This window comes from Furipterus horrens, unplaced genomic scaffold, assembly GCF_987537825.1.
Source record: "Furipterus horrens unplaced genomic scaffold, mFurHor1.1.pri manual_scaffold_1, whole genome shotgun sequence".
Taxonomy (NCBI): domain Eukaryota; kingdom Metazoa; phylum Chordata; class Mammalia; order Chiroptera; family Furipteridae; genus Furipterus; species Furipterus horrens.
Genome location: NW_028327171.1, coordinates 193,480,172 through 193,503,634, shown reverse-complemented (window position 1 = coordinate 193,503,634; position 23,463 = coordinate 193,480,172). Strand labels below are relative to the sequence as shown.

The following is a 23,463-nucleotide window of genomic DNA, read 5'->3' as shown; positions in this document are numbered from 1 at the left end:
AAGATTTGACTTGTTATCCTGAAAAGTTACATAGACAGTAAAGAGGTAGACTGAAGCTCAGCATAAGAAAGAGCTTTCAAAAAGAACTGTTTTAATAGTGGATTAGGTTGTGTGATGAAATATTGAGTTCTCCATTCCTGTAAGGAGTCAAGCAAAGGCTAGATTGCCATATCTCAAGGATGCTGTAGGATAAGGAGCAGAAATTATATGATCCTAAAGACCCTTCCAACTCTCAACCCTATATCATCTAGAACCTTTAAAGTTCCTCAGGACTTTGAATCTGTAGTGATAAAAACTTCTTGAAAGAAAAAAAAACAAAAACCCTCTATTTCATAAGAATACTGTTTTCACTAGTGCAACATGATTCCACAATTACTGTGCATCTCTGAGCAGAAAGTCTATGAGCAAACCACTATATTTTAAATTTCCTAATCTATCTGATATTAGTGTCTTTCTGTATGACCTAAAAATTCACTAATTTATATACAAATTTTTTAAAAAGTCTTCCATCTCCAACATAAAGAAGTACTCTGGGAGAGGGAAAGAGAGAACTGTATAGTACTTAACATTATTTATAAACAGATTAATTTTTCACTTTAGAACAATTCCTCCTCACTGCCCTCCTCCCCCCCAAAAATTGTCGTTAAAGCCTTGACTAATAAATTCATAAGTTCAAAAACAGGTAGAAATTCATTCATTGGTCCACAGACCATCTAGACCAGCTGACCCATTTTACAGGGGGGAAACCAGAATATACAAATATCAAGCCACAAGGAAAGTGGTTGTTTTGTTATATGTGATCCTAAACAGAAGTAGTCTCAATATAAGAGCACCAACAATTTCAGAGGACATTTTCTATTTTATCTCATAATCCAAGTTTTGATAAAATTATTTACTCTCCTTTTCAAGCAGAAGGAAATATATTTAATCATCAAAGCACACACTTCACTTTCTTGTTTATTTACCAAATAAACAACATATTAAAAAGAACGTTAGTCATGACATCTCATTTTCATTAAGCTTTGTGAAGTATCCATAATCTCAGAAGTTTTCTCTATATAAAGAACTTTAGTTTTACATTCTGGTATTAACCTAAATTTATTTGAGAAAAAAAATGTTCAGATATCTAGATCAGAACTTTTTTTTTTAAAAAGGAAAAATTTCAATTATTTTCAAATTTATCATCACAGCACAATCTAACTCTTCACAAGAATATGTAAATTTCCTTTTCCTATGGATATGAGAGTTAAATACAAAAAGGTATTAAGCCTTATATAAATCTTCAGGATTAATTATACTATAATCTTAAAATTAAAGTTTTATCAGAAAAATTAAATGTTAACTTCTGAAATGAATAAAAATTACACATGTCTTTAATTGATATATCTATTTCAAAAGATCCCCAGTATGATTTTTAAAACATTAAACCATTATTCATTTAATAACACAGAAAAACAATGTTTCAAATTAGTGTTAAAAAACAGCTATTTTAAAAATCCTGCTTTCCATTCATTGTTTTCAGTGAAATTTTATAGTCCAAAGATGTGGATGCCAAGGTTTTAGAAGCTTGTGTGGTCCAAAGGAATGCAAAGCCTTCAACCAAATAACAGAAGCAGCCATATCCCCAAAGACAAGGAAGGACAAGCTAGAAAACTTTATATGATTTATTCATTAAAGAACTCCCAAAAGTATTCTTCTACAAAATGGGATTTAGTAAGAATATAAGAATGCAAATTCATACAACTCAGGATTTACTTAATGCAGCCAATTAAATTCCAACTTTCTTGCTGCTATGATGTTGGCATCTTTTTTAAAGTAACTCCAAAGAATATCTTCCCAGATACTGCCAAATGTATATGTAGCTTTGCATATATGAATGAAAGAAGAAAGTGTAAAGAAACCACTGTGACCTCTAACTCTTTACTCAAACACAAAGTTTTATGCTCCATCACTGAGGAAATTAAGACACAGAAAAGAGAATTTTAATTTACATCAGAAGAGGTACTGATGGCAGTGTTTATAAAAATGAGTTAACTCTAAAATACACATAAAGACCTCATCAACTTTATTCCTGCTCACTGTTTATAAAACTTCTTTTCAGTATAATAGTAATAGGAATGGTGAAAGATTCTGTCTCTGATTTTCAAATGTATTGGGACACTATTGTCCACTACTGTTCATTCTGTTTTTCCAACAGTCATTCCTCCAGAATGATACAGATGGATCACAGATTCAGCTAAAGAGAACATGGAAAGCACAGGTGAGGGAGTAGGAAGAGTTGAGCTCAAGTGTCCCTGCTCAAAGATGCCCTTCCTGTCAATCTAAAGCTGATTCTCTTACCCATTGACAGTATCAAACATTATATTATTTTATTCAATTATTTGGTTTTTACCCATGCGCTGGTGCATGAGAATAGAATCAGCAGACGGGAAAAGGTGGGCACAGAAGACATGACACTAAGTGGGCTGGAGTCCTTTCTGTCTGCCTCTTATGTTAGGGGGATCAGACCACATGCCCAACCCCCATCAAGAAGAGGAGGGTTGTTAATTTTTATTTCTTGTTCTCCCCTGACTAGAACGTAAGTTCCATGATACAGAAACTTCTTCTTTTTCATATCCCCAGCATCTAAAACTACTTTGGCATCCTTTATAAATGTGTCATATGATTGAAGACAAGGAGAAACAAAGACATAACAAAGGAGGAAGAGAAAAGAACTCATTGTTCGAAAATAAAAGGTTGAACCATGCTACCTAGACCTTTTGATAAAGCCAAGGGCAACAGAAAGAAAGTAGAAACCCTTTGGATTGTATGCTAATGGCAGTCACTTCTGCAACAAGTATATGTTGAATTTCTACAACCATCCAAGAACAAAACAGAGGAGGAAAAACCCATCTTTGCAAGAATAAAACTTACATTTTCAGTGAGGAGTGAAAACAGGCAGCAATTAACAAACAAAATAAATAACTAGAAAGTGATAAGTTATCTGGGAGAAAAGGTAGTATAGGGTGAGGGGGAGTACAGAGAGCTTATATTTTTAAGCAAGGTATCAGGTCAGATTTTATTGAAATGATGACATTTGAGCAAAGATGTGAGGAGGCAAGTTGGTGGCAGTCTGGAGAATGGGAGTCAGTTCTCCTAACAAACTACAGGGCCCTTGAGCAAGTCCATTTGCATCATTTATAAAGGATGTAAAAGTTCATAAAAGGGTCCCTTATCCCTTATGTGGGCACCGCAGTGCGAGAGCTAGTCCACTGGTCAGGTTGAAGAAGCACGGCAGAGACAAGAAAATACCAAATGGTAGCAACGGCCTGTCTAGCCTGTTGAAGAATGCCTTGCCCTGCAGCAAGTAAAAATTTTACAACACTAACTAAAATTTTACTATTTTGTCCATACCATTAAACATATTAAAAAGTAACTTTTCTTTTAAATAAAAATCTTTTCAGAAATATAGAAAAAGGGGGTCTATATGTTATGTCCACCTCAGGTGTTCCCTTCTAAACTACTGAGGTAAGACATTCCAGATGTGACTGGGCATGGTCTACCTAAAGAAGGTGATCAATGCTACCCCTCAAAATTAAATGGTTTAGTTGGGAAAGTGTGAACATTAGAGTAGGTAAGACTAGGTTGAAACCCAAACTCCACCTGTTATATGGGAACAGTGCCATCAACCCTCACCCTTTTGCAATAAATTCATTACATGTTCAAACACAGGCACATATACAGGCACACAGGTATAAACCTAGATAGATTTTCTTTCTTGGTAGCATGCTGTTGAATTCTACAATGGCGGAGCCATATCTTTCTAAGTCACATACTATTGTAATCCCAGCATCTGGTACAATTTCTCTTTACAACAGATGTATAGTAAACAGTGTCTGGTATTACTACTGTCCTGTGCAATTCTTCAAAACTGAGATTTACTGATAGTTTGGAGAGCAAAAAGACCTCCTGGGCTTGAGAAATAAGAAAGTTGAGGAAAGTGAGCAAAAGGTCCAGAAAGAGAAATATCAGAATGTGAGGCCCATTTTCCATATGTCAAAATTCTGACCAGTAGAAAACACTCTCCCCAGCTTTCTCTCTATGCTTCTAATCAAAATATGCTGTGTAGAACAATGCAGTCCATGGACTGTTTGTTCTTTATCTGCAACACAATAAATGCAAAAATTGGGAGTAACCATTAAAATTTTCACATCGATCTTTTTTGCTATAATATGTAAGCATGAAATTTTATATTTTAAAAAATTATCCATTTGCTGTAGATAAACTAACAAACAAAACGATTTGATGATCTGCTACCACAAATAATATGAGTAGCCCTGGATACACCGGCCATCTGCCTCTGACACCCAATGGCTTAACTGAGAATCATAATTAACTGAGATAGTTCATTGACATTAATAATAATGTTGACATACAAAACACAGGCCTTTACAGAAAGAAAACATTTTGTTTAAATATTATTTACATAGGAAAGTGCATGCCAAACTTCAAAGACAATTAGCTAAAACTTATATAAACTTTTAATAAACTGAGATCTGACCTACCTTAGTCACAATACCTTATCTACTTCATGAGAGTAAACAAGAATACAGATAATGACCCTGAAACCTATGTATTTTAGCCTAAAATTATGGTATAATTATATATTATTATACTATTAAATTATAAATATAGTGGATGGAAAAGTCCCAAGCAGAAATGCCAATTTGGAGCAGGCAAACAACAACAACAATAAGAAAAGGACTCAAACGTCACTTTATAAAGAAATATTTCCAAAATTGTAGAAATATAATCAAAATGTTGAGAAAAGTTTCTGAGAGTTATATCACTAAATTAGTTATATATATTCAATATATTTATATATTCCTTCACAAATACATATTAATATAATATAAAAGCTGATATGACTGTAGATCTATTCTTTACTTTGTACAAGAAAATTAATTTAATACTTTTTTTTCAGTCGCAGATAAAAAGCCCAGGCCCATACACCATAGGGTTTCAAGCTGGATGAGACAACCTATCAGTATTTCTCTCTTACACCGATGTTTCTCTCTCTCTCTCTCTGCCCCTTCTTCTCCCCCTCCCTCCCTCTCTTCCTCCTCCTATCTCTAAAAATCAGTAAAACATATCCTTGGGTAAGGATTAAAAAACAAAGAATGACCAGCTAACACATGCCCATGGTTACAGTTGTTAACACCATCCCATCTTTTCTTCCCTGGAAATCATCCCTAAACAAGAAAATTTAAATACAAAACCAAAAACTCTACCTCCATGAAACCAGGAGGTATCTGCAATTCAAAGCATAATACAAAAGACAGAAAATGGTCAAAGAAATAATGACATATTAGGGAGGAGGAAGATCAAACCCAGTATCTTTAGATGTTGACAGCTAGCATGAAAAACAAGCCAATCCACCTGGGAAACAGCCTGGAGATAAAGGGGCCATAAAAAATAGAAATGGGTGGAGGATGGAGATTGGTGGTCAGTGGCCACAGCCAATCCTTGTAACTGACTGGCTTGAGTAAATCCTTCCCATTGACCTGCCAATAGCAACCAAGGCTCAAGTGCAAGAGGAGGGTGTACTCTGCCCACGTGAAGGGCACAACTCGAGTACCCACCTTGGGTGATAGGGGAGGCTGTGCCACTGGACCCTAGAGGTCTCCTATTACATGAGGCCATGATACCACGACAGGGAGTCATAAAAGCTCTACCTAAGACACAGAAACACACACAGGAAGGCTGCCAAAATGAAGAGACAAAGAAACTTTGCCCAAATGAAAGAACAGATCAAAACTTCAGAAAAAGAATGAAACAAAATGGAGTTAAACAATCTATCAGATGCAGAGTTCAAAACATTGGTTATAAGGATGCTCAAGGAACTTAGTGAGGTCCTCAACAGCATAAAAAAGATCTAGTCAGACATGAAGGATACACTAATTGAGATAAAGAACAATTTGTAGAGAAACAACAATAGAGTTAATAAAGCCAAGAATCAAATTGATGACTTGGCACATAAGGAAGCAAAAAACAACCAAGCAGAACAACAACAAAAAAGAATCAAAAAAAAAAAAAAAATGAGGATAGTATAAGCAGTGTCCGGGGCAACTTCAAGTGTTCCAACATTCTCATCATAGGAGTGAAAGGAGAAGAGAAAGAGCAAGAAATTGGAAATCTATTTGAAAAAAATAAAGGAAGAGAACTTCCCTAATTTGGTGAAGGAAATAGGCATGCAAGTCCAGGAAGCACAGAGTCCCAAACAAGATGGATGCAAAGAGGCCCACTCCAAGACACATCATAATTAAAATGTCTAAGGTTAAAGATAGAGAATCTTAAAAGCAGCAAGAGAAAAGAAGCTAGTTACTTATGGGGAGTTCCCATAGACTGTCAGCTGATTTCTCAAAAGAAACATTGTAGGCTAAAAGGGATTGGCAGGAAGCATTTAAAGTCATAAAAAGCAGAGACCTACAGCCAAGATTGCTCTACCCAGCACAGATATCATTTAGAATCACAGGACAGGTAAAGAGCTTCTCAGACAAGAAAAAACTTAAAGAGTTCATCATCACCAAACCACTATTATATGAAATGTTAAAGAAACTTATTTAAGAAAAGAAGATCAAAACTATGAACAATAAAATGGCAATAAATACACACCTGTCAACAACTGAATCTAAAAAACAAAGTAAGCAAACAAAAAGGACAGAGACAAAATCATGGATACAGAGAGCATTTTAATGGTTGCCAGATGGGAGGAGGGTGTGGTGGAATGGGTGAAGAGGTGATGGGATTAAGTAGTAGAAATAGGTAGTTACAGAATAGCCATGGGGATGTAAAGTAAAGGAAATGGAGTAGCCATAGAACATATATGCATGACCCATGGACATGAACAATGGTGTGAGGATTGCCTGAGGCAGTGGAGGTGCTGGTTGGAGGGGGGCAAAGGGGAAAAAATTGGGACAACTGGAATATCATAATCAATAAAATTTAATTTAAAAATTTTCTAAAAATATATTTAAGAAATGAAGAAACTCTTAGGTCCCAACCACTACCTCCCCTGTCAAGAGGCAAGAGACATAATATCTGAAAAACTGAGCCTTAGTAGGATCCAGACTCCAAAATAACAGGCACAGAAAAGGGCTGAATACAAAATATAGACTGCAAATAGGGGTCTGCAAAATTAATGCTATGCATTCCAATTCTGTTACCTCATCCAACCCCAGAAAAACTAGCATCCAGGCTTACAGCCAACCTTCCTCCCCAGTCAGTCCTCTCAGGTGATCAGAAAAATCTGTGCCACCAAAATGAAGGAACTAGGAAACAGAAGACCTAACACAAAAGAAATGGGAAATTAATTCCCCAGAAAGAGTAACAGCAATTAATCTGACAGCCATGCAGGAGCTTAGGGAGCAACTGTCCCAGATCGGATGAACACTCCTGAAGGGCTCCATGATATCAGGGGAAAACACAAAATTGATGATTCTATGACAGTTTTAACGCTATGGAAACTGGTACTGAGTCATTTCAGACAACAATTACAAAAAGAAAAGAGAAAGCATGAGTTTCAAAGAAAACTAAACAAATAAACTAACTCCAGGAAAATTAAAATTTGCAGAAGACAGGAAGCAAACATAGTTATTAAATCTAGAGTGAATAATATCTGCATGGTTACAACAGTGAAAATGGTGGGGAAACACAAGAGTAAAGCAGGTAGAACACTGTTGTTCTGGGAACTGGAAGGTATGGCTGGACCTACCCTGACTGCAGGAGGCCTGCAAGCAATTCAGCCTTGAAGTATTCAAGACAGAATCTGAGCCATTGTGCTCCAAGGAGGGAACATCCCCCACCCAACCAAGATGCAGGTAAGGAATCACCCATCAGCAGATGAAGGGATGCTAATAAAATCACTATAGTGCAGCTTTTATCTGATTAACCATTTTCCCTAAATTCCATACCCCTTACCTACCTTTTCTTCTTGTTCCAGAAAGTGTCAGCTTGAGATGAGAAGTTAAGATGTTTTTTTAAGGGTACATGACCTGCCATATTCTCAGACTGCTGGCATCTGAATAAAGCACCCATGAAGATTCAATCCTTGTCCCTACATAGTGGTTCTGGTAGTGACAGGCACTATGACCACCAACTATTCTGGTTTCAAAAACACTGAATGTAGATTTAACTAAATTTTCCAATAACAATTTTGGACTAATGAGGGTGAAAAGGAGAAGAAACTTAAGGAAGTTGCATTTTCCAACTACCCTAATAGAATATAAACAGACAATGTCTCAAATTGGTGAATCAAGAGACAGCAATAAATTCATAACTGGAAATAAAAGCACACTAGTATCCCTTGATTCATAATTTATTTAGAATTATGGAGATAATTACCAAAAAGAAAAAAAAAAAAAAAAGAAACAGCTAAAGGGTTTGGAGTGGCTGCTTCTTAGATGTAGGATGGTTGGGAGGGTCTCAACAGACCACTGCTTTTTGTTAAGGCCTTTTGCACTATTTGACATTTTAAACAAGAAATCAGCAAACTGTGGCCATCACTGATGTTTGCAACAAACTTTAGCGGAACACAATCACACTCACTCGTGAAAACAATGTGTATGGCTATTTTTGCAGTACAATAGCAGAGCTGAGTATCTTCAACCAAGGTCATATGGCTTGCAAAGGCTGAAATATTTACTATTTGGTCCTTTACAAAAAAAAGTTTGCCAAACCCTGCTTTAATACATGTGTTAGAATTACATTGATTTTAAAATTAAATGGTGCAGGTGGGTGGCTCAATTGTACGAACCATTGCTAATATAACAAGAACGGTTTACGTGACATTGATGAAACCTGGCAGCCAAGGAGAGTGACTGGAATGCACATGTGTGAACAATGACGACTTCACTGTACTAGCCAGGAGGGTGGCAGATACTGCTGAGTGAGCCTGTGTACTGTGTGGCCGTCACATTCAAAGTGACTGAGTGAGTAGAGCAATGAATCTGCATCAAATTTTTCATTAAGCTTGAACATTCCTCCGTGGAAACTATTTAGATGATTCAGAAGACTGCAGCTACAGGCAGCTGGTGATTGGTGGCTTCATCATGACAATGTGCCCATTCATGCATAGTGTTTCTTGCAATTTTTTTTTGGGGGGGGGGCAGAAAATCACCCAGGTAAGCCAGGCCCCCTACAGTCCAGATTAGGTGCCCTGTGACTTCTGGCTTTTCCCAAAACCAAAACCACCTTTGAAAGGTAAGAGATTTCAGCACATCAATGATTTTAGGAAAATATGATGGGGCGACTGGGAGAAATGTGTGAGGTCCCCAGGTACCTACTTTGAAGCAGACTGAGGCACCATTGTCCTATGTACAATGTTTCTTGTATCTTGTATCTTCTTCAATAAATGTCTCTTTTATAGTACATGGCTGGATACCTTCTGGACAGACCTTGTATTCTCCAGAGGCAACTCTTTTAGGCATTTGATTCCATCTATTTGATTGTTAACAAGCACTTCTGATCATCTGGACTTACACAGAATCATCTTTTGACTTTCTGATGTCATTGATGGCAATTAGTATACCTAAGAGTCCCCCAACTTTCCCATCCTTCTTTCTCCTCATGGAGTGATTTAAATGTTTATTTCCTTTAACAGTTACTTTTATCTTTAATAAATAACTTAAATTTCTGTGTTTAATTCTAGCATCTAAAGACAGTATATCATCTTTCCTTTGAGCAAGAGATTACATCACATTTTTTACTTTTACTTTTCTTTCTGCCCTTTCATTTTTAATTTCTGTCAGTTCTACCTGTTCTTTATCCTAACTTTACTTTATCAAAGTTGAAAACATCTACATTCTCTTCTGCAGTCATAACCCTACTTTGTCTATAATTTGATTCCAAAAGTTGAAAGCCAATAGACAAGTATTAACTTTTATGTCAACCCAGATAATAGGGTTCAGTCACACACCAATTAAAAAATTACTATTAGTCATATGTTAATGTCATAACCCCTAAGCCATTCAAAGAAGAACATTCAAATATATTCTCATTTTTAGTTTTCCCATTTTGTCAAAAGTATTTGGGGTACTTTAATATGTAAGCTATAATAGTTGACCTCAGCAGCAAAAATATATGATAAATTATCCCAAAATATAATTTTATAATAGTTTCTATATGTATATGTATACACATTATACATGTGTATATGTTCACAAAATAACATGTAGGTGGATATAATCATACTCAATAGCAAAACAAATTGTGCCCAACTTTCTATAGGAGATACATATCAATCTTTGAAAATAAGCATGGTTGCCTTTTATACAAAGTAAAAATAAGGCATTTTTTCTAGGAAAATTATAAATCCCTGGTATCTAAATATGAGAAGCAAGCCCAATTAGCAATAAATAAGGTACTATTAGTTTCCTATTGCTTTTATAACAAATCACCACAAACTTAGTGCAAAGCAATACAAATCTATTATAGTTCTGCAAGCCTGATCTGATGCTGATCCCATTGGGTTAAAATCAAGGTGTCAGCAGAGCTGAATTCCAGTCTGTACTCTCTAGAAGAGAATAATGATTAGCAATCTTAATTCCATATGCTACCTTAATTATAATTTCCCATGGAACATGACATACACAGAGATTCTGAGGAATAGGATGTAAATGACAGGGGTCAGATACAGTATATTGTCTTTTCTTAAAAAGTGTCCTAACAGCTCTAATAATTATTCCAAACTAATTACAAATAAAAATCAGTGGGTTAGAAGACCCATCTCAGAGATATATTTGGAATAAAAAGTTATAAATTAGTCTAATAATGTAAATTTTTACTGTTAATTTATAAGTTCAGCCTTCATGAAATGTGGATTATATTCAACTTTTGGTCTGACATTCCAGAGAATGTTACCCAAAAAGAGCTTTCATTTTTAAACCAAAATATAAAATAAAGATAGAAAACTTAGGATTAAAATAATTAAGTAAATAATAGTTCAAAGTAAGCCAAAATAATATTAATCTAAAGCACAGAGACAGTAACCATCAGAAAAAAATGCCAACTAATAAGGCCAATCAGATGTCACCAGCGGATTACATTGGCCTCCCACTTTCCCCATTTGACCTTCAGAGCCACACTTATCAACAGGAAAAATTTCCAACTAAACTTTCTCTCTTCTATTCTGCTTATTTAATCCTTTCAAATTGGGGAAAGGATTAGATCACCTTTATAGCAAATAACAGTTCACAGACTTGGAAGGCTTTTTATTTATTTACACCTATTCCACAACAGACATCAGATGTATTATGAAATCATCCCTTGCTTTCCTTTTTCCTTAAAAGAGTAACCACAGTTTTGAATCCCTTTATAACTAACCCATTAGGTATATCTTATACTTCTCTGAAATTTTTACAAGTCTTCCATATGCTAAAAGGAAGAATCCAATACATAAAAGACATAGAATAAGGCATAGTGGAAATATAAAGATTCTACTACAAAAGCAAGAGTTTTTCACTATTTGTGAGTCCCCATGAAAGGAGGGGCTGACAAAAACCAGACAAACAAAACACACACATACACACTAAAATCAAGACAATAGGGAGTTGATTATAAGATCTGTAACAAAGACGAAAATATGGAGGACAAAACAGGAAAGTAGAAAAAATTAATATAGTTTCTACATGTGTTGAATTTGAGGTAGTTCCAGGTGATCCAGGTTAAGATGTCTAACAGGCAGATTAAAATATTGGAATGGAGCTCATAAGAGAGGTTAGGGCTAAGACATGTGTATTTGTAAGTCAAATGTACAGAGTAATACTTGGAGTCAAGGAAATCATAAAATACATGAAGAATTAGAGAGAAGTTTTATGGACTATATCAAAAGCAGTGCTAAGAGGGAAATTTATAGCATTGAATGCATATATTATAAAAGAAGAAAGTCTCAAATCAGTAATCTTTCACTTTAAGAAACAGAAAAATAAAAGAGCAAATTAAATCCAAAGTAAGCAGAAAAAAATTAGAGCAGAAATCAGTAAGATTGACAATGAGAAATCAATAGAGAAAAAAATCAATGAAACCAAGCTGGTTATTTTAAATGATCAATAAAATTGATAAGTCTTTAGGACATGCTAACTAAGAAAAAAAGAAAGAAATTACTAATATCAAAAATGAAAGAAGGGACATCACTACAGCTACAACAGACATTAAAAATAATAAAGCAATATAAACAACTTTACACAGACAAAAATAAAACAAAAAACAAAAAATAAAAAATAAAAAATACTCCTGAAACTAATAAAAGATTACAGAATTCAAAGTTAATATACAAAAGCCAATCACTTTCCTATGTATTAGCAATGAACAAATAGAATTTGAGAGTATAAGCACTACACTATTTACATTAGAAGCCCCCAACTGAAATATTTAGGTATAAATCTAACAAAAACTGTGTAAGAGCTATGTGAGGGGACAGGGGAGGGACAAATAGAGCACAATTTTTAGAGCAGTAAAAATATTCTTCATGATACTAAAATTATGGATATTTGTCATTATAGTTTGGTCCAAACATATAAAATGCACAATACAAACAATGAATAATAATGTAAACTATAGACTATGGGTGATCATAATGTATCAACCACGTTCACCAATTGTAACAAATATACCACTGTAGTAAGGAATAGTAATAATGGGGAGGCTATGCCTGTGTGGGGGCAGGGAGTACATGGGAAATCTCTTTACTGTCTCAATTTTGCTATGAACCTTAAACTGCTCTAAAAAAAGTCTGAAATTTTTTTTTAAGTAGATGACTCCCAAATCTCTAACAAGACTTATTACTGAGCTCCAGCCTGACACCTCAGCATAGATGTCTTACAGATGCTTTACACCTACATGCACGCCCTGGCTGGTTTAGCTCAGTGGATTGAGCGTCGGCCTGCGAGCTAAGTGTCGCTGGTTCGATCTTCCAGTCAGGGTTCATCAGAGAAGGAAAACTCTGACTCCAAAAAACCTCCGCTGCCTTGCGGCATACCTCTTCAGGGGAAAGGCTAAGGGAGTAAACCCTGACAGAAAATCCGGAGCCGGAGTCCCTAAGGCGGTTTGACGTTGTAGTCAACACCGGCAACTCCTGCGGCGCACCTGAAGCCAAGCTGTATTGACTCCGTCTTTCCCTTGGACCCTTCAGCTGCGAAGAGAGGGGGGGTCTGCTGCATGGGCAACAGCAGACCCTCCATATCACCCTGCCCAGGCTCTGTAGCTTCAGCGTCATCGCAAGATGTCGATTCAACACGGGAGGAGACAGATACGATGTCACTCCCGAGTCGGACTGCACAGCCATTCTCGGCGGTGCAGATAGACTCTTAAGAAGCTACACCATCGTCTCTCGAGACGGACGGCTGCCGACGACGACACCTACATGCCCAAAACTGAAAACTGAGTGCATGACTTTTCACAGCCTAGGTATTTCTTTTCTCAGTGAATGCCAGTCTTGTGATCCAAAAATCTATGATTCATATATACTCACCTCCCTCACCCCTATATGAAATCTATACATGAATTCTACAGTTTCTAGATTCTGAATCAACTTCGAATCTGTCCACTTTTCTTTGCTTCCACAACTATTTCCCCAGCAAAATGAAGCATCGATTTTTGTCTACGGTATATCGAGTCACCTAATTATCACCTACTCTTTCCTTCCAATAATCCATGCCCTTCCCATAGTTGTGTGCCTGGAGTCCTACTAATGCTCAAATCCAAAACATACTTCTTCCCTGCCTGAAATGACTTTTATGTTTTTCTTCCTATTTTAATCTTTACTTTCATTTCTCTAGGCTCAATTCAGATATCAATACTTTCTCATCTCACATGGGAATACTTCTCCAAATCTCCAATTAAAATGAATTTCTTCTTCTACTATGCTCCATATTACCTTAATCACATTTTACTTATATCTAAGTTTGCCTCTATAGTCAGTTGTTGGTATGTTTCGTTCTCAAGTGTAGGTGCAATGTCTTCATCATCTTAACATACTCCCTTTACTGCCCCACTCGAGAGCCTAGCCCAGAATAATAAAACAAGCATTAGCTCAACAAGCAGCAAAGTCAATTAGTAGTGATTGCTGTACAAATAATATCCTATTTAGACATCAGAAGAATAGTTAGGACCACAGTAAGTTCAAGAAAGGAAATCTGCACTAGTAGGCAACCAGAAACAGTCAATTATTCAGTAAATAGTTACTGAACAGCTTTAGGCTCCATGCAAGGACCAAGTCACAATCACATAATTTTTGAAGAGTTTGGCACTTCTCACACATTGTCCAAATGTTCCCACAATACCCTCAAAGCCTTCTAAATCTTAGTAAGAAATACACCAATCAACGTCAATGTGCAACCTCATTTCCCAGTAATTTTTACTTCCTTGTAATACAGTTCTATGAAAATTACCAGTTAGATGTCACAGGTTGATTGATCAAAGTGAGACTTTATAATCAAATTATTTCATTTTGCAGATGAGGAAACTGAGGCCCAGATTAAACATATTCCCTGAGGTCACAAAATTGGCCTCTGACAGAGCCAAAATCATAGCATAATTTTTCTGAGTCTTAGTCTAGTGAGTTGGCACTTGCTCTGTATAAATAAGAAGAGGTCATAGGCATGAATAGTTGGAATGGTTGGAATTTTATATCCACTGGTTGAGGAATATGGCTTACTTCCTTTGAAATAAAGAAATTTGCCATTGGGTGTGGGGGCCCAGCCCTGAACCAGATGGCACAGAAGAGCCATTCCAGGAAGAATATATTTGTTCTGCTAGCAGAGCCCTTGTAGCCCTTTCAACAGGAGCCAAGCAGCTGTAGGGTGGGGCATTCTCGGGCAGACTCCACCTTTCATATGGTCAATAGTCATAGCCTATTATCCAAGGCTATACCAACACTGTTCACAAATTTTATTTATTCACATACACACACGTATGTGTGTGTGTGTGTGTGTGTGTGTGTGTATTTATGTAGAATCATTTTTCCAAATCCTAAAGTGGGGACTTTTTAAAGAATTATAAAAGCCTGGTTAAAAACAAAAAACAGGAAAATCACAAGCCATAAACACAATTAATACACTGCAGGGTTGAGGAGCCACTCCCAAAAAATTCTTAACACTTCTAAATCAACACAAATATTGTCTCTGCAGTCTGCTTTGTAAGAGCAATGCTAAAATTTGCTAAAACTGAACCCAGCAAATACTTACATAAAATATTTACATATGCCAAAGTTCCCATTAAACAGAAGCTTTAAAACCAAGGCCCAATAGACATGATAAAGAATTAAGTAAGGAAAGGGAGAGAGCCAGAAGACACCAATTAGTCTTTGGACTGTCTCATTTTACCTCATCCTGTGTATATTCACTAATGAGCACAGGAGACAAATTCTTCCTACTTCCACTATCTGATATTCACATATCTAAAAGAAAACTATTATCAGGAAATATAGCCAAAGGAATAAACCCTGATAATGAGTTCATATTCTCAGAAGCTATTTGCCTTAAGTTCTTCAGAATGGATTTCACCTGAGCCCATAAGGGCTTATAAGGAAAGTTCCTTAAAAACCAGAATCAGTTTTTAAATATGAAAATAGAAATATACTTTCATAAGTGCATTCATACAATGCATTATCATTCACTATCATTTCAAACAGGAAAAACAGCATCCCTCAATACATTAAACCAATGCTCAAAGTTTGCTTTTAATGACTAAGTTACAGGGAGAGTGGTGAGCATTTAGCTATGCCCCAGCTGGCAAGAATTTTATTTGTTTCATGTATTTGCAGGCCACAATTTCTACAGTTCATTTGGTATACATAAACATAATATATACTTCCAGATGAAAATAAAGGTATTTCTTCATTACTTGGGAAAAAAAAGTCTTGCATCTGAGAACAAGCAATTGATTATTTAATTCCATTTTAAGCTTTATCACCCTGGACATTTTCTGTTTTGCCATTTACTTTTGAGATCTGAAGAAAGAATGGATATTTTGGAATGTCATGTACAGCATGGTGACTATAGGTAATAATACGATACTGCACATTTGAAAGTTGCTAAGAGACTAGATCTTAATAAGAATTCTGAAACACCAATCAGAAAGAATATATGCATGCCTATGTTCGTAGAAGCATTATTTGTAATAACCAAATGTGGAAACAGCCCAAGAACCCATCGGTAGATGACCAGATAAAAAAAGATGTGGTACATTTACAAATGGAGTTCTATGTGACTGTAAAAAATAAGGAACTATTACCCTCTGCAACAGCATGGATGGATCTGGAGAACATTATACTAAGTGAAATAAGCCAGGCAGAGAAACACAAATACGTACCATATGATCTCACTCGTATGTGAAATCTAATGAATGAAACAAACTGATGAACAAAATAGAACTAGAGGCATGGACTCACAGAACAGACTGGCAGATTGAGAGGTGGTGGGGGGAGTACTGGAAAAGATTAACCAAAGAACATATATGCACAGCTCATGGGCACAGGCAACAATGTGGGAAGGGAGGAGCTGGATGAAGGAGAGCAAAAGGGAGGAAAATGGGGACATCTGTAATAATGTCAACAATTAAATAAATAAATAAGTTATTGTCACAAGGAAAAAATCTGTAACTATGGTGATGAATGTTAACCAGACGTGTTGTAGTGATTATTTCACAATATATACAAATATTGAATCATTATGTTGTACATCTGAAACATACATCAATTATATCTCAAATAAAAAATATTCTCAGAATAAAACCTATGCAATGGTATGACTAACCAATGAACAAGTAAGTGATTAGAAAGTAATGAGCTTAGAGCATATCAAAGCAACAGTATTAGCCTCAGATTATGTATGACTCAAATAAAAATCCCTTACAATTATGGTCCTATTCTTTGAAAAACATGAGTTTATTTGCTGTCATGTTTGAATATTGAAAATAAGATTTATTGCATTTTGTTTCTCATCTGCTGTTCATTATACGTACATGTAAAAAATCTGTTTTACAACTTTAGCTAACGCACACATGCCAAACCGCCACTTTTCTAAGGGCACCATTTCATTCTAGAACAATACAGCTATATGTGACAGTTAAAATTTGACCTGGTAAATGTCTAAATTACCAAATTAATAAATTGTTACAATTTTTAAAATAGTTGTTATCTGTGGTTTGTGACATTGTGGTAGCTACTTTGTTATACATAATGAGACTATTCTTCACTACAATCTTTATAGGGAAACATCACTAACTCTTTTATACAGAGGAGGAAAGAAGACTCCAAGGGGCACCACACCTCACAGAACATCCAAGAGCTGATAAGTGGAGAAACCACACCCGGAGTTTGCAAGTGCAGGCCCAATCCCACATTTTAAGTACTTCATAGCCTACCCAGCTGCCTTCAATCTCATGTTCATGTTTTAAAATCAAAACAAACTAATTAATGAAATAATTTCTTCCATTTGGTACAATCAACAGACCTATTAGAATAGTAGAGAGGACATTTACTTCCAGAAGTGTGCTTGACCTTACAATTTATATTTCACAGTATGGGTGTAAGTTCAGCAAAATATCTTTAAATACTGACACTGTAATCAAGGACAGGGTGACATTTTACCAAAAGAGTATTAAAATTCAGAAGAAGTACGTCTGGATGCAGAGCTCAGCATGAGCTATGGGAGACCTCAGGAGACAGGACAAAGATGGGCAAAAGATGGGCAAAAGGGAATGTGTGAGCCAACAAGTAGGACCAGGCTGGGGATAAAGGTACTGAGGTTACAGCCTAGAAAAAGCTCATACCACCTCCCCATAATGGCAAATTGAGAGGAAGAATTACTAAAATGCGGCAGATGTAGGTGCCTTGTTAGTGCAGTAGGTAGTGCATCAATCTCATAAAATGTGGTAGATGTAAAGGGAACAGTTTGCTTAGTCCTGGTGTTTGGGTAAACAGGGAAAAGTAGCATATTCCACTTCTTCACAGTATATAGTGATGTTACAGTATTAATATAACCCTGCACATGCAACACAGGGGTCCAGAACACACAGGGTGGGGGAGAAAGGTTTGCAGTTGTGAGTACACAAAACATAAGAGTTTATTCGTGTATTGATATTAATTATTGTATGATTTTCCATATAAAGACCTGTAAACCTACTTTTGTCCCACCCTGTCTGTACCTAGAGCAGCAGTTCTAAACGTTGGTCAACAGACTCCTGGGAGTCCGCCAGACCTTTTCATGGGGTCTAGGAGGTCATAACTTCCATATTAATTCTGTGATGTTATTTGCCTCATTCATTGTGTTGCACTTGGGACTATTGGTGGGTAAAACAGTCAGTGCCTTCGCATGAATAATGTCAGGGGCACCAAACCATTTATGAAGAAATATTTTATTTTTACCATTATTCATTACCAATTTAAAAAGAAAAAGAAAAGCGGTTTTACTCAAGGTCTTTGATAATGCAATAAACATTATTAATTTCACTAAATCTCAACTCTTGAATCTACATCTCTCCAACATTCTGTGTGACAAAGTAGAAAATATGCACAAAGCACTTTTGATATATGATGTTTCTCTAAAGGTAAAGAATTTGTGCAACTAGGTTGCAAGCAGAACTAGCTATTTTCAAGGAACAGTATTTTTACTTGAGAGAATGACTAATAGACAAACTATGATTTTTCAAACTTTGTTAATTGACATTTTCTTGAAAATTAATAAAGCCAACCTACCATTTCTAGGAAAACTGATACCATTTTTTGTCAATAATAAAATTCCAGGTTTTAAATGAAAATTAGAATTTTGGATAATTTGTATCCACCACGGTGAGTTTCAGAGTTTCCCAATGCTTAAAGACCTTTATGATAAGATTGGTGGTGATATTAAATAACATAATTCTGATATCATACAATGAAATATGTTCATATCTGGAATATCTTCATAATATCTACCAATATTTTCCAAGGGACAAATGTATGTTACAAAATCATGTCTAAGTAAAAACACCCATTCAAAATTTAAGATAGACCAATGGATTTTAAGTTCACTAATATGGTTTCAATTTTCCCCTTGCAAAAAGAAAAAAAAAAACTTAAATTGCCACTTGTCAAACTTTGGTATAATTATTGAAAATAACATACACAATTTTCCAACTATACATCTGTGTGAGGTCCAACTTTCTTCATAAACCTCAACCAAAGAAGCATATCAAAACAGATTGAATGTAAAAATAGATCTGAGAGTCCAGCCATCTCCCATTAAGTTAGACATTAAAACAATATGTGAAAATGTAAAAACAGTTTCCTCACCAATATTTTTTGTTCTGAAAGATAGTTACCTCTCAAAAAATGTTACTCTTGTTACCATGCAATGAGCTTATTTATGAATAAAATTTTTAAATACTTCAGACATCTCAGTTCTAATGTCTAACACAAAATATTGATAAATATAAACCACATAACCTTAAGCTCACTGATGTCCTCAAGGATTTAAGAAAGCAAAGGAGTCCTGAGGCCAGATGTTTGAACACCTCTGTAGCAGCGTACTGTATTTCAAATGCAGCTGAAGAAAGGGTGTCTAATCATCAAGGCTCATTCTACCTCTAGTTATGCTGGACTTGGTTTAATTATTAAATGTCTTGTTTACAGATTATTGTTTTAAAGGAAAAGCAAATTGCAGCTGGGTTCACTCCTATGCACCACAGAGACTCTAATGCCTTCTACAGCAACATCTTTTTTAAAAAATATTATTTTGTATTAGATTCAGGTGTACAACATAGTGGTTAGACAATCACATACTGTACAAAGCGTTCTCCCTGATATTTCCAGTACCACCTCGCCTCATGCTTAGTTATTATAATATTATTGCCTATATTCCCTATTTTGTATTTTATATGTCTGTGACAATTTTATAACTACCAATTTGTACTTCTTGACACTCCTTCCAGGTATTCTTGTGTAGCAGGAAGGAAACAGCAAGCAGGAATAGGACAGTCATCAGCACAAGGGTAACAGCTGGTAGAAAGCTAAGCACTGCCATGTAGGATGAATTGTCTCACTGGATAATCTTTTTAGGACATTCTTTTGGAGGGTGAGATAGGGAAGAGGGAGGATTACTACCTGTTTCTAATAACAAAAAGGTATAACTGAGGGGGAACTGGGTGCCTAAACAAGGTTCTTGGAACTACCAGTTCTTGATAGGAAGAGGAATAACTGCCAACTACTAGCCTGACTTAAAAGGAGTCTGGAGCTGTAGAAACTAGAGGAATTAGATGGCAGTATAGTACTCACTGGGAAAATCAGCAGTATGCAACTCCTCAGTCATTAGAACATATTCAGACTCTGGGATGGAGGGAAATCAGGGTTTAAACTCCTACTGGACTGCTCCCAAAGTTTTATGACAATTTAAGAATTAAAGGTGCATTTTTGATATATCTTACAAAGGAACATTGCATGTTCTGCAAACTCACTCAATACTTTAAAATTAAAGTTATATTAAGTTAAGGTCAAGCTAGATTTTGGTAGCACTTTTATCTAAGAATTATAAAGCATCACACAATTTCTATTTTTAGCAGGAATTAATGAGTTATGCTTTTCTAAAAAATACAGGGCAAACAATAATTTTTCAGGGGGTGAAACAGGGGTGAGGTTACTGAACAAAAAAAAAATTAGTAACTTATTTAAGAAAACATAATTTAATACCGGAGTAGTGATGTCAGAAATACACTTTGGTAACTTTATGGAGCCCAGATCAGCACTAACTAGACTTTGGCTTGTGCCACTAATGACTAATTGTACACCACCTGAAGTCCTGCCAGAAACAGTACTGACATAACAGTATGTGAGAATCTTTTTTAGAAGCATACATTTCTGTGTCTTATTTATTTTCATACTCCCTCCAGCTTTGGATATTACCTGACAAACAATAGGTATTCAATAAAATAACTTCCTTTGTTTTAAATGGCTGGGGATGGGAGGGGAAGATATTTCTCGTTAGGAATCTTAGAAGTACCTGGCTGCTGCTTTTCAAAAGAAATTGCAAAGACCAGCTGGAAGGAGACGGTTAATTGCAATGGTAAACAAGGATAAAATGGAAAATATTGAGTGAAGGAGAAAACCTTCAGACAAAGGGATACAACACAGGGGATGGGAATTTATAATTTAGAAGGTCCAGTACTCAATAAACATTTGTTGAATGGCATTTTCCCCAAGGGGAACAGATGAAAAGAAAGTACACCATCTAGAGACCTCTTTGAGGGCAATCAGCAAGCACTTCACAGCTCTTCCACATGCAAAGACATTTCAGGTTGGAGGGGAGTTATCTGTAGGGGCTTTTTCAAGTAGAACCTCATTGCTTTAAGGCCCCCACATAGACAGAAAATAAGTTTAGCCCAGAGTGTTCCCATCTGAGAAAAAGAATAGCATTATTGCCAGAATTTTATTAAGGAGTAACAGTAATGGTTGCCAGTTTGCGCTTAGAGTGTAAAGAAACTTTGTCCTGGATCTAGGTGTTGTATTGTAATCTTTTTCATAAATAGTACTCACTGTTTACAAAGACAGATTAATGTTATTTCAATGCTGTTATTAAATAATGTATGAAAGTACTTAAAATGATAATATGGTGTCAGTGCTACCACGTAGGGAGGTCCAGATCATGGTGCAAAGCACACAGTATTTTCAAGATAGGAAATTTTGCATAGAAATCTGGTTTTCCCACAGCTCTTGGGGAAAAAATGATGCAATCTTTCAAAAGTGGGACTGCATTCCAATGTGAAGTAATTAAATGATTCTGACCCATCACACTACACATACCTGCACATGGGTTTACACACATATATATCGGCAGCCGTCCGTCTCGAGAGACGATGGTGTAGCTTCTTAAGAGTCTATCTGCACCGCCGAGAATGGTTGTGCAGTCCGACTCGGGAGTGACATGGTATCTGTCTCCTCCCGTGTTGAATCGACATCTTGCGATGATGCTGGAGTGTCCTCTCCAGTGAAGCTGAAGCTACAGAGCCTGGGCAGGGTGATATGGAGGGTCTGCTGTTGCCCATGCAGCAGACCCCCCCCTCTCTTCGCAGCTGAAGGGTCCGAGGGAAAGACGGAGTCAATACAGCTTGGCTTCAGGTGCGCCGCAGGAGTTGCCAGTGTTGACTACAACGTCAAACCGCCTTAGGGACTCCGGCTCCGGATTTTCTGTCGGGGTTTACTCCCTTAGCCTTTCCCCTGAAGAGGTATGCCGCAAGGCAGCAGAGGTTTTTTGGAATCAGAGTTTTCCTTCTCTGATGTGCCCTGACTGGAAGATCGAACCAGCGACACTTAGCTCGCAGGCCGACGCTCAATCCACTGAGCCAAACCAGCCAGGGTATTACACACACATACACACACACAAACTATGTACCCTTCACTTGGGCAGTCTCCAAAGCTCCTAAATTCTTTTACATAGTTCACCTCATTCATTTGACTTCTCTGTCCAGCTCCACTGGGGTTGAGTTTAAAAACCCTGGCCTGCCCAGTTGTTTCATACAGAATAAGAGAGGATCCCTCTTCCCAGTGCCAGCCACCAAATGTGCAGGGTAAGAATAGAGATTTAAAAAATGACTTCTTTGAGGCTATCTTTGTGAGCCAAATATTAGTGTAATGGATTGCAACACTATTGTCTAATTTTGTCAAAATTACTAGGATTCTTCCAACTAAGTAAGAGAAAGCTAAAATCTCTGCTATTGATTACTCTTTAGATCAAGAGCATTTCATAACACTCAAAGCAGTAACATATCGAAGAATGTAAATTGAGGACTTAGCATTTCCTGACATCAGCATTTCTACACTGCTATTACAGCCAGAGAATGCTAAAACACCTCACACAATGTGATAGCTGGTCTGGCTACTTAAACTTTCAAGGATTAAGCCATTTGCTATATATACCTTCAAAGAAATGGAACCTAGGTAGTGCATTTTAATATCTATAAGCTTTTAAATGTCTGCAGAGATCATGAGGATTGATTGGACACTTGACTATTTCTTTGCATAAGTTATTAGGTAGTAATAAAATACTCAGACACATTGATAATAGCAGATTATACTATGGAAATAAAAACTGAGCTACTTCGGTATGTTCAGATACTCTTGTTGGATCCTGGAGTGTTTTTTAAAGTAGAAACTTAAATAATGGAAATGAATAAAAATTACTTGAAACTAACATGAGAATTTCCCATAATTTCTACATATTTAATTATAAAAATCATATCTATCTGTTAAAAATCATATCTATCTGTTAAATAACTTGTATTAATTTCTCCAAGATTGAAAGGGAAAGGAAAAATTGTTGAATGCATCTTCTGGATGTTCTGCAACATCTTTCCTTTAACCACTCTTCAACCTCGAGGTAACTGGCAAAAGAAATGGGCACTGACATTCACAAAGAGCTATGGCTTACATAGTGGCTACAAACAATGAAGGAACTC

At 36.3% G+C, this 23,463-nt stretch overlaps 1 protein-coding gene and 1 non-coding gene across 2 annotated transcripts in view; both read right to left on the bottom strand.

Annotated features, from left to right (window-relative positions):
- PARD3B (par-3 family cell polarity regulator beta) overlaps window positions 1–23,463 on the bottom strand; it is a 966,908-nt gene that overhangs the window by 839,088 nt on the left and 104,357 nt on the right. The window lies entirely within an intron of this gene.
- On the bottom strand, window positions 2,393–2,539 carry LOC150022547 (small nucleolar RNA SNORA57). The gene has a single exon (XR_016513631.1). It is a non-coding gene; the product is annotated as a small nucleolar RNA SNORA57 (small nucleolar RNA).